This window comes from Scaptodrosophila lebanonensis, unplaced genomic scaffold, assembly GCF_003285725.1.
Source record: "Scaptodrosophila lebanonensis strain 11010-0011.00,11010-0021.00 unplaced genomic scaffold, SlebRS2 tig00000142-arrow-arrow-pilon, whole genome shotgun sequence".
Lineage (NCBI taxonomy): Eukaryota > Metazoa > Arthropoda > Insecta > Diptera > Drosophilidae > Scaptodrosophila > Scaptodrosophila lebanonensis.
The window spans coordinates 268,982-281,376 of NW_022060589.1; the positions used below are offsets into that span (position 1 = coordinate 268,982).

General features: G+C 39.4%; 1 protein-coding gene across 1 annotated transcript in view; it reads left to right on the forward strand.

Annotated features, from left to right (window-relative positions):
• LOC115629319 (optomotor-blind protein) overlaps nt 1-12,395 on the forward strand; it is an 89,393-nt gene that overhangs the window by 24,879 nt on the left and 52,119 nt on the right. The gene's annotated exons all lie outside the window — the stretch shown is intronic.

Consider the following 12,395-nt stretch of genomic DNA (forward strand, 5'->3'; position numbering starts at 1 on the left):
TCACTTAAGCGCTAAATGCGCATAAATTACTTACACTTAGGCAAGCAAACATTGACAGGCCAACACGAAGCAGCTAAGTCATGCCCACTGCCCTACCCAGTTCCACTCTCAGTTTAAGTTGCCGCTTTACCGCTTTGCCGCCCCCTCTAACCATTGCACAGCCGCAAACCAACGAGCTGCAAACATTTGACGCACGATTTAATTAAAAATAAGAAGCAAGCAAACGACCGCCCACTTGCCACCCCAAAAACGGCTCCCAAGAACTCCTCGCCCTCCGCCCTCCGCCCGCCGCTCACCAAGCAAAAACGCAAAGAGAAATATTGAAAACGCTTTTCGCCTTGGCTATATAAATAATTAAACACCGGGCCGTTGTGTATCTGTCCTCTTGCTATATACACTCAGCTATTGCGCTTTATGTATCTAATAGATACTTTTTTCGCTGCCTCTTTTCTTCTTCTTTCAGCTTTTTTGGCTGCTGTTGTTGGCTGCTGCCTTGGCATGCGCACAAGCACTTGCCAAAAAAATACAAGTATATAAAAAAAGTTAAAATAATGATAAAAAGCGCACAAAGAAAAAAGGCAAAAGAGCAGACAAGTTGACAACTTGACTGAACCGCATACCGTAGATAGAACCTATATACTCGTACATAAGTATACATACATATAGTATGTGCATACTACTTATATACCTATAGCGTTGTACACAAGTTCAAGTCCACACGTACATAAGTACACAAGCTTTGGCTTTGTTTTACAAATTGGATATGCTCTTAGAACTTCTCCTAGTTCATATTTCTTACTAACTCTGACAATACCTTCAAATATTTTCGGTTAGAAGAGGCCGTGCCTAGTTAAGCAATTACTTTACAGTCCCGACTCCAACCCTATTCGAAGTACTTCTTCCAAAATATTGACCGCACGTTCCGTAGCTTCGAAAAGTTGTGTCTTCACTAAACTTATAATTTCAATTAATCTCCACAATATGTTTTCTGTTTAACGACTATTCGATGCACATATGTATCGTTCCTATGATTATGTTTATTTAAAATTAAATTATTATTATCAAGTTCTCTATCTTCAGTGTACTTCAAGGCCTTGTTAGTTTGGGCATAAGCGATAAACAATTTCTTAACATCTTTATTTTTTTGGCCCTATTGTCACAATTTAATTTGGAAGGATCTTAGAAATTGAAAAATTGGCCAAAAATATTGGGGTTATGTTAGGGATACGGGCACGCCTTTTATGTATAGACGACTCCACATAATATCTCTTGGAGAACAACGTATACTTTTTCTTGGAGTTGAAATTTAATGTAACGAGGAAGACTTTTAAAGACGGATCCATCATGCTTGCGAGATAAAAAGGGGGAAATTCCAAAAAAGGTAGGGTATGCTTGGCCTGATCTCTAACTTTGTTTTGGCCGCTCTTCTCTGTCCACTCTGGTACCACAAGGTCGATGCATAAGAACAGTGGCCGTTGTTGTTAGACGCTACTTATGCTCCAGCTTAAGGAACTCTTCCTCCTCTATTATGCCAACTAAATTTTCCTAAGAGCATCAATCTTGTTATAAATTGCAACGGAATTGCATATTTAACTGCACTTAACTACAAATTCATGCATATCTACAAATCCATATTTATACCATAATACTTAATCCTGATATTGTCTGACAAACAGTTTTCTTTTTGGAAATGAAAGGAAATACTTGGAACTTGATTGGATTTATTCACTTTTCGGCATATCTAGACTTTTTGGCAACAGTTTTGCAAGTTTTGGACCACGATTGGCCGATTAGGTAAAAAATATAACTTGTAAAGCAAGTGAAAAGAAATATATTTTATTTAAGTGAATGAATTGTTTCAAAAAATAACCCTTGAATGCATTTAAACATCGGCTGCTGGATTCGTTTGCTTTGGATAGAATTCTTGTTCAAATATGGCAGCTCTTCTATTACTGGGCAAATACAAATGACCTTTTCCCTTTCAACTTAAACATTTCATTTAATCTATTTGCTAAAAATGTAGATATGAATGTATGTATGTAAGTGTAGATATGGAATGTGCTTACAAAAAAACAAATCAGACAGATAGAATAAAAAGTACATTTGACAATTTGCCAATTTAATTTAATTTTGCGCGTGTATCAAATTGAAAACAATCAAATATTTCTATAAACAATAGCAACAACAATAGAAATAGCAATTGCAGTAACAATGGCAATCAAAAAGGCTAACCAACAACAACACACAATGGCAACAACAACAAAGCGAGCTAAAAACTTGCAAATGAAATAAAAATCATTACTGATTATTGTGCGAAAAATCACACACAAGGCATAAAGAAACAAATGCGTGACATAGCGACTGGTTTGAGTGTGCGGAGTGCGGAGTCGCTGGGAGTTGTGAAGTGGCGGGGGAGGAGGAGCGAAAACAGACAAAAAATATTTAATATGTATATATGATTATTAATAGATTGCTGCAAATAAGCGACAAGTAGCATAAAACGGCGACGGCAGCAATTGCACGCAAAATGCCGCCAAAAGAGCAACAGCAACAACAAAATCAAAATTGAGCACCAACAACAACAGCTAGAGCAACATTGTTGTTAACAACAACAACAACAACAACAGTAAAAATGCTGAACGCGTCGCTTTGCATGCAAATTGAAGTAAGCAGCAACAACAACGATCGCTTTAGGGCGCTCTCCCGCTCAACAGACGTCGTTGGCCGTGTCTGCCACGAAGCGACGTTGGCAACGGCGTGACAAGTGTAATGAAATGAGCGGCAACAGCAACAACAACAACCACACATGGGTGGCAGTCGAGCACGGCGACAAAGTGCCTACAAACTGACCAGCAAGAAGAAAAACAAAACAAAAAAAAACAGAACAAAACAGAAAAAAATAAAGCCAAACACAAATCAAAAAAATCACAAAATAAAAGGGGACATAAAAATTAAGCAAAGCTGAAAGCAAACAACGAAACAAGCGAGCAACAACAACAACAACAACGACGAAATGCCAGCACACTCACACACACAACACTCGACCGCATGCGAGCAAAAAATTTTAATGTGGGGGTGTACGCTATCCTGCTCACACATTTGGCCAACTAATGACAGCAAATGGACGGCGTGCGAAAGGGATGGCTAAGCAAAAACAACAACTGCTGCGGTGGGGTGCGCAATTTGCCAAACGCCTGTCCCTGCCGCTGCCGCTACCGCTGCCGTTGCCTCCTTCCCTCCTACATATTCTACGTTTGCATATGAATGCGTGTGTGTGTGTACATAAATACGTTGGTATGCAAGCATGTGTATGTATGTATATACATCTGCGCTTTGTTTGTCTGTGTCAATTGACCGAAAATGATGGCGGGCGTTCTCTGGCGGCGGCAAAGTCGACGCGTCGAGAAATTTTCAGCAAAAATGGCGCATACGTGTGTTTGCAATGCAAGTGTGTGTGTGTGTGTGTGTGTGTGTTTGTATGTATTTACATAAAAGCATATACATATATATGTATGTGCGTGGGTGTACGTTTGCGTGCACATGTGTGTATTTGGCAGCAGGCACAATTATGAGCAATTATGAAGGGAAAAAAGGAGAACTACATGCAGCGCCAATAAAACAAATACAGCCGCCATTTGAAGCGCTTTGCATTTTGATTTTATTGTTTGTCCAAAAGTTTGTAATGCATGGCAGCGCACACACACATACACATGCACATAAATGTGCGCACACAAATGTACGAGTATGTACATATCTATGTATGTACATACATATATACACATAAGTACTTATGTAAAGGTATGCTGCGGTTTCTAGTTATTACAATTAGAATAGGCAACTTACTTGTTTGTAGTTTGTGGAACAAAAACAGATATATGTACGCATATACTTGTATAATTATTTCTATTATTTGTGTTAAGCACGACATAAAGTTTATTTATATACATCGTAAAAGAAGTAACGTTTCACATGTAATAAGTACAGCAATAAAAACGTTTTTCTGGACCTACACAAGCCAATAGTGCTGAACTCTTGAGTGATTTTATTGCCCCCTCATAGGTATATACATATGTATATCCAATTGTACATCTTTGACAGTCCAAAATATTAATTGGAATGCAATTTTCAGTATTAAATTATGATTCAGTTACTGATGTGTATGTATAGTACGAGTATGAACTGAATTGCACATCGATTGCGACAATGAAACTCGCATTCTAACAATCAACTGTTGCTCACATTTCATTTTTTTAATCGCCGAAATGCCTACATACATATGTACATATACTTGTATATATCTGCACATATTTATTCGCTTAGTTCATGAGCAACTTTTCTATATCGCTTCTACGATGTTTCAAGAAGTACAACACTTGTAGCGTTTTGTTAATTTCAATATTTTGCATTATAATGCGCATTTTTCAAGACATTTTTTAATTGAATATATAGACTTAAGGAACATAAAATAGGCAATTACATATGCATGAAAAGATATTTAGACTCTTACTGATGATTTTTTTCTGGGCACATATCAACTTTTGGGGCAAAATGATCCACAAATACCTAAGGTGTTTTATTCCAAAAAACCAAGTTTTAAATAACAATTATTTTAAAATGCACAAATTGCATAAAAAATAGGCAAAAAACGTATTGCTTTGAAATAAAGTATTCGAATAATAGCTTTGTGGTTGCATTTTCAGAAATCCAATTCCTCGTAATAATGATCAGACTGAATAAGGTCGCTTAGCTAGCTTAGTATGTACGAGACTATCTGAACAAGCTATTATGCAGAATCATCATATTCTACATATATATACGAAGAACAAAAAGACGATTACAGATGCCAGCAATAGCTACAAAACTAACACAACAAATGCCACATAAATCAACACCCAGAGACACACACAAAATGCCAAAACGAGAATCTAAGTTTAAACTTAACCCCAACAGCAACCCCTACAGTTCGCGTGCGTTATCTGTGGCACAAGTGCCTTTCAATTCATAACAATTAAGTCGAATAACAGACAAAGCAACGACCGGCTTACAGACAGACCACAGAGCCTAGATCCAGATTCAAAATTCCAAGAATAGCAGCCAAAGAACAAGTGCGAGCAGAGGTCAACATCAACTTTTTTTTTTTTTCAAATCGCTCGCCTTATCACGCAACGAGCTGCTGACGACTTGTGAGTTATGTCGTTTGAACTTGCCACAAATCTACACTCCCCTCTCACTCCCTCACCCCCATCACTGATTTCCTTCCTCTCTCTCTCTCTCTCTCTCTCTCTCTGCCTCTGAGTGTGCCACTTGCCACTGTTGACAGCTGCAATTTTATCTGTGCAGCCCAAAATGTGATTAAAAGAATCTCTGTCCTGGCTATCGGAATTTTGATGCTCTATGTGGAGTAGCTATGGCTATGCCCTGACTTAAGCATATATTAATTTAAAGCGAACTTTTTAATTAAAACTAACTTTGTATAAGCAATTGCCACTTTTAAATTCTTTAAATGGTTTTCGAACATTCAAGAACATTTCCATTCCCGGTGGGGTTACAAATGTAGAGATCTTTTTAATTATACCATTTCATCCTTTTGCTGGGATAAATGCTTAAATGCTTTAAAAATATTTATTTTTTTATGGACAGAATACTTTTTTGATTACAAAGTAATAGAGTATTCGTAGGGCTATAAGGGGTGAGGAAAATTCCTTGACTAGAGACGGCTAACTATCGAGAAAAGCAATAACGAATTGAATATGTATTTAACAATAATTTCGGAATTAATTCAAAAAATCATTCTTCTATCTAAAAATGTTAAATACCTGCATACTTATGCATACATGTAATGTCTTTATAAATTGTGGCACTTCAACTATAAGTAAATAGAGAGTATATGAGGTTCGTTGTCAGATTTCACACTCCTGCCCATTTATCTTTTTCTATGCAACGCATTTTCCCCCAATTAAACGCTCTAATTCATAAAACGAACTATAAAATGTTTGGAAAATTTCAGTTGCTTGATTTATTTATTGAAAATTATTTATGGATGCGCCTCATATTTTTGGAATAGTGACTGAAATCTTCTTTGGGCCTTGGGTCTCGCTTTCTTGCACATACATACATACTCGTATATAGTATGTATATGTGTATATAGTGGCAAGAAATTCCCACACTATGGTTGAGCACTCAATTCTGGCGAGGCTTAAGCGCCACACATAGTTGATGCCTCTGCCTCAGGTTTATCCCGAGCCCGTGCCCGAGCCAGAGTCAGAGCCTGTGTCCATGTCCATCTGTCTGATTGTCTGATCGTCTGCCTGCTTGCCTGCCTACCTTGCTGCCTGTTTAATGGCCTGGCCATTCATTTTGAGCCACAACTCGAGCTTGTGGGCGTTACCGCTAACTGACAGACGACGGCAGACAAACGTGAAACGTCGCGTCGCGTCGCGTTGCGTTGCGTCGCGTCTGAGCTCGTCTTGTCTTGTTGTGTTGTGTGTTGCCTCGGAGGGACGAAGGATGCGCGAGGGAGAACGTGGCTTGTTTTGGGGCAGTTGTTATGCCTTCATAAATTGTTTTATTATTATATAGAGTTGAAATATATACGCGGCGCTACATGGCATCATCCCAACCCTCGTGCTCCCTACACCCTGCTGCTGCCTGTCAGTTTATTGGTTTAACTAATTTGGCTGCGGCCTTTTGTGGGCATTACTAACTGGCCTCTGTGTCAGTCAGTCTGTCTGTCCGCCTGTCTGTCTGTCTGTCTGTCTGTCGGTCTGTGCCTATGTCCGTATTTCTTTCGCTCGACTGCTGTGGTAATTAGCGTTTATGATGCAGCTGCTGCTGCTGCTGCTGCTGCTCCTTGTCCAGCTCCTACTCCTGCTTCTTGTCCTCGTCCGCCTGCAAACTGGCGCCTGCGGTTGGTCGCCGTCGTCCTCATCACCATCATCATGATGGCAACTTGCAAAAATTTGTCAAATAAATTTCAACGTGAACCTTTTGCATATGGGATGTGTGCGTAACAATTTGGATTCGCTGTTTACATTTGCATGCAATTGTTATTCAATAAAATTCAAATTAAAACAGACAGCTGGCTGAGCGATTCCTGGGGATAAGCGCAATGATGTAATGCTAAATATGCACCCCCAACATTAAGCAACAAGAAGGACGACAGACATCCTTATCGATATTTATCGAAATGCAATGCCCGTGCAATGTGTTGACAAACTTCGTCGAAGATTAATGTGCGGCAAAGCGAATGCGACACAACGAGAAAAAACAACAAAAACAACATACTTAGTATACTTGTAGATGAACGAAATATTGAAAAACATCAGGGAACGGGGCTCGAGAAACTCGACAACAATTTTGTTGTCACAAAAAAGAACTGTCAACAGCAGCGGCCACATCGGCACTGCAGGTGCTATTTTAATCCCCGCGCATGTTGACAAAACGACAACAAAAACAACAACTAAACAACAACAACCATAGGGGACTGTCCAACTGCATTTTGCAAGCCACTTGGCCCTTGCCTCTGCCCCTGCCCCTCTCCTTACCTCCAGTTGTTGTACTTTGTATTTGCCTTTGTTTTGTGCCCATCATCAGCTGTTGACGTTGCCTCTGCCCCTGCCTCTCGCTCTGTCCCTTGCCACAGATCTTTTTCGGGCTACTGCCATTTGATTGACTATCAGATAATGCATTGACGCGTCTATGGCAGGCAGCAAGTGGCAAGCACAGGTGCGTTAATAGACGCCGCTTAGCATTTGGAGATACGAGTACAAAGCTGCCTCGTCGTCCCAAGATGCCGCTGCGTTGACAAACTCTCGAGTGGTTTGTCAATGAGTCCCAACTATGTATGTGTGTGCGTACGCGTTTAGACTTCTCTAACGGCCAGACTACATATCGTGTGTGTGTTTGTCGGCCAGCTGCCTGACAAAAACCTGATACCACAATATCATATTTGTGTTATTGATTTAAACGCGAAAATCATTTCCACAAAGAAGTATTAAAAAGTGAATATTTTCAGAAAATTGAATTGTAATTAAAGTATTCCTTTCCTAAACACATAGGTGGATATTTTGTTCGGATGGATTTAACATACCACATAGGCTTTATTTATAAAAATGTAGCCAGATAATATACAAATCAAATGTATTAAAAAAAAAACACCCTGTAGCTAACACTGTCCTAAGCACTAAGGAATAACTATTCTGCTAATAAAGTCTACTAAGCTCATAAGCTCTTCATTATAATATAAAATGTTCAATGCTTTCTGCTCGATTTAAGGCATATTCAACATATCTTAAGTCCAAAAGAATCTCAGTAACTCATACTCTTATAGTGTTTTCTTACAGATAGACATCTTCCTGCTTTCGTTAGAATCTGTTTCTCTTTAATTTTAAATAAATTCAACATTTTTTAAATCCAATAGAATTTCAGTAACTCATACTTCTATAGTTGTTTCTTACACACATTTTCCTGCTTTCGTTAGAATCTGTTTTTCTTTGATTTAAAATAAATTAAATTTTTTAAATCCAATAGAATCTCAGTAACTCATACTCTTATAGTGTTTTCTTTTCTATAATATGGTTTCGTTTCGTTTCTCTGATTTTAAATAAATACAACATTTTTTAAATCCAAAAGAATCTCAGTAACTTATCATCTTATAGTTTTTTGTTGCAGATAGACATCTTTGTCTAATATATAATTAAATGTAGTATAATTATTCTCTAACCTCAGAACCTTTAACCCACTTAGCAAATCTTTGTATGCCAATGCCAGCCATCTATGTGGATGAACCCTCTAGCCATTAGAGCTCATATTTAATTGCTTCTAATCCTGTTCTATGCATCTTAAAATGCTGATCTCCTACCAACTCATCTCTGTTCTGCAATCTCTTTTGGTTTTTCTTTGCTAAAGATTTTCAGCCGTTCGTAGCCACTTTTTGTTCATCAGTTGGCCACAATCCTTGTGAGCTGCCCACCCCATGACCGAGAGTCGGCGACAGCTCAATTTTGTTACCCACCCAGTTACAACTCAATCGTACCTGGGCCGGCTAATTGATTAGCCATTAACCCCAATAAGCGCAAGACGGCGAACGGAGGACAATTTCCTGACTGCCTGACTGCCTGGCTGGCTGTTTGGCTGCAAGGCCTGAGAGCTACACAGCGACACCTTTTATTCATGTATTTCGCTGTTGTTGTTGTTTTATTTTTTCCCGTATTTTTCGTGTGCGTTGAAAATGTCATAATAGCCCACACACACACACACACACACACTCAGGCGGAGAGAAAGAAAGACGTAGACGTACATGTACCCTGCGCCAGGCTTAATTAGGCTTAATTATGGGCCAGGGCCAAACGATGGCCAACAAACGACAAGTAGCCTGCAAAACACTTTCAAGCCACATTAACAGCTCATTGTTTGTTGTTGTCGTTGTTGCCATTGATGTTGTTGTTGTTGTTGTTGTACGCACAGCACAGGCTGTGGAATTTCAGGAAATGCAATAAAAACTCCTCAGTTAGTAAGTGAGTGTGTGAGAGAGAAGGAAATTAAATTAACTCACCCAAAAATAATGTGTGGCCCATATGTGCGTGCATGTGTGTGTGTGTGTGTGTGTGTGTGTGGCTAAAACAAACAACGATGTTGGTCAAAAGGTGCAACTTTTACACGTAACGATTTGCACGAACTATGGAGCCACCACAGCCCTCTCTCTCTCTCTCCCTCTCTCCCTTTCTCTGTCGCTCTGTCTCTCTCATTCTGCGCGGGCAACAACCACACAGCTTTAAAGCGAACCACACACAGCAGATGATGATGATGAGGCTGCAAATGATTTCGAGGCAAGGCGCAGCAACAACAGCAACAACAGTAACAACAACAATAACCAACAACACAAACGAGAGCAAATCGTTTTGTTGTCGAGCAAGGAACGCGCCAGCGCAGCCCACCTTGCCACCTTGCAGCCTTCCCACATCCTCATCCTCATCCACATCCACATCCCCATCTTCCTTTTATACTTATATCCAGGGCTCTTGCGTCTACATCTGCACGAGCAGCAGTAACAACAACAACAGCAACAAGGTTGATTTTGTGCGCGTGTGGTGGGCCGATTTGTTGACCAACTCTGTTGGCTCCATCAGTTGGCGTTTGGCTCCTTGGCCTCCTCACTTAGCTCGGCCGATTTGGCTGCCTTGGCCGACTGTGGCTTGGGGCCATGGCGCGACTGCTTGGCCATAACAAGCTGCCAACAACTGGCGCCAAGTGCTCAATAATGTTAACGAGCTATTCAGTTAAAACAAAAAAAATATATACATATATATGTACATATACACACACTCACAAACGCACACACACACCTATATGGAGCCCAAAAAAAAAAAAAAAAAAAAACAAACAAACAACAGCAACAACCACAGAAAAAGCGAGTAGAAGACCCAAAGAACAGACTGGGGTTGCCTGCCTTGCTTGCCTGGAAATAAAAAATAATTTGCAGTCCAAAAGGAAGAGGCTGCAGAGACTGTGAATGTGTAGCAGCTAAAGCAACAACAACAACAACAACAGCAACATTAGCATCGGTTCTGCCACTTGCTGCGGGCGATTCAGCGCACCTCATCGAAGACTGTGGGGACTGAAGACTGGGGACTGAAGACTCAGACTGAACTCTGAGGCTGTAGCTAAATAGAAACATCCCGACGTCATTCAGTCATTCAGTCATCCAGTCATCCAGTCAGTCAGTCAGTCAGTCAGCCAGTTAGTGAGTCAGTTAGTCAGTCAGGCAGCCGCTTGGCAGACATCAGTCAGCTTGTTAGTTGTTGTTCTTGTTGTTGCTGGTTTTTTTATTCTTCTTCTTTTTTTGTTTTTATCAAAATGCAGGCGCAGGCGCAGACGCTGCCGCTACCAACGCTCACGATGATGATAATGACGATGATAATAATGATAATGATGATCTGTGAACATGAACAAGACGTTCGTTAAATTTGATTCATGAGGCGCAGTCGCAGTCCCAGTCTCAGTCACAGTCGCAGTCGCAGTTGCTCTTCAGAGCAGCGATTGAGTGATTGCTACTTAAAGTTATTATTTTCATATTTGTGTGTCCATTTACAGTCGAACCCATTGAAAGGGAACTCCTTAAATTGGAGATCACCTCATGAGGTAGTTCCTTGATGTTTTTTGCAAAGCAACAAACTGATGCAATTAACCAAAATTTAGCAACAAAATAAATTAAAGATTAATACCTACCGATCAAAAAAAAAAAATTCACATGATAATAAAAAAAATAATTCTAAAAGCAAATCTAATTAAAAACAGGGATAAAAGGGATTTTTCAATGCAGTCACATTTTCCCCAAAACTATATTTTACTTTTCAAAAAAGTCACTTTTCTTAAATGAACTTCTTAATAAATAAGTTGCTTATAAGAAGCCACTCCTTCAAAAAACAATGCAATAAGCAAATCTTTTTAAAAACAGGAATGCATTTTTCCCAAAACTAAATTTTATTTTTGAAAAAATTCACTTTTCTTAAATGAACTTATTTATAAATAAGTTGCTTATTAGAAACCACTCCCGCAAGAGCTTGCAAATTTCTCTATTTAAACGTCTCCAATATATATGACTTTAAAAAAGTTTAACCTTGTTATTCCAACAGAGGAAGCTTCTACTTAATTTATTGTCTTAAATCTTAAATATATTTAAAGAATGAGCAAGAAACTATTCTTAAATATACTATAGTCTTTCCGCACTCTCTTAAAAAACATTTTTTTTTTAAAAAAAGGGGAAATTCGGGTCGAAAGATTTCAATGATCATTCACAAAAGATTGTACTGAAGCTTTGTTTTATATATTGTTAATATTTTTTTTTTTAAATGTATGGATCACTTTCTCTGAAATTGGTAAAGAATATTTGGTAATCGGACTAAGGAATCAGCTCTAAATAAATTACTTGCCAAGTTCTTTTTTCCATATATATTTCTGCACAATTTTTCAATTAGGGGACGCCTTAAAGATTAGGATAGTTGGCCTCAATGCACAACTTCTCTAGGCAGGTAGATCTACTGGCTGGGAGGGAGGTCCTGCCACAAGGATGACAATTCAGCACAATTTGCCAAGTTCCTTGTAGCGATGTTAGACGGTACAGGTTGGTTCGTGTGAGAGTGCAGTTATGCTGCAGTGGCCCTTTCTTTAACTCAGTGCATATGTGTGTGTGTGTGTGTGTGTGTGTCTTTGCTTGTGGCAATCGCCACCAACGTGCAGCAGCTTGGAGCCAAAACCAAAAAGCCTGTGTGGCTGCTGCCTTCTTAGCTGGGCCATGTAATTTTCGAGTTTGCACATTGCCACCAACATGGATGGCTAAGGCTAATCAACAATGGAACGAAGCGGGACGTGGAGCGTACTGGCCACATCCACATCCA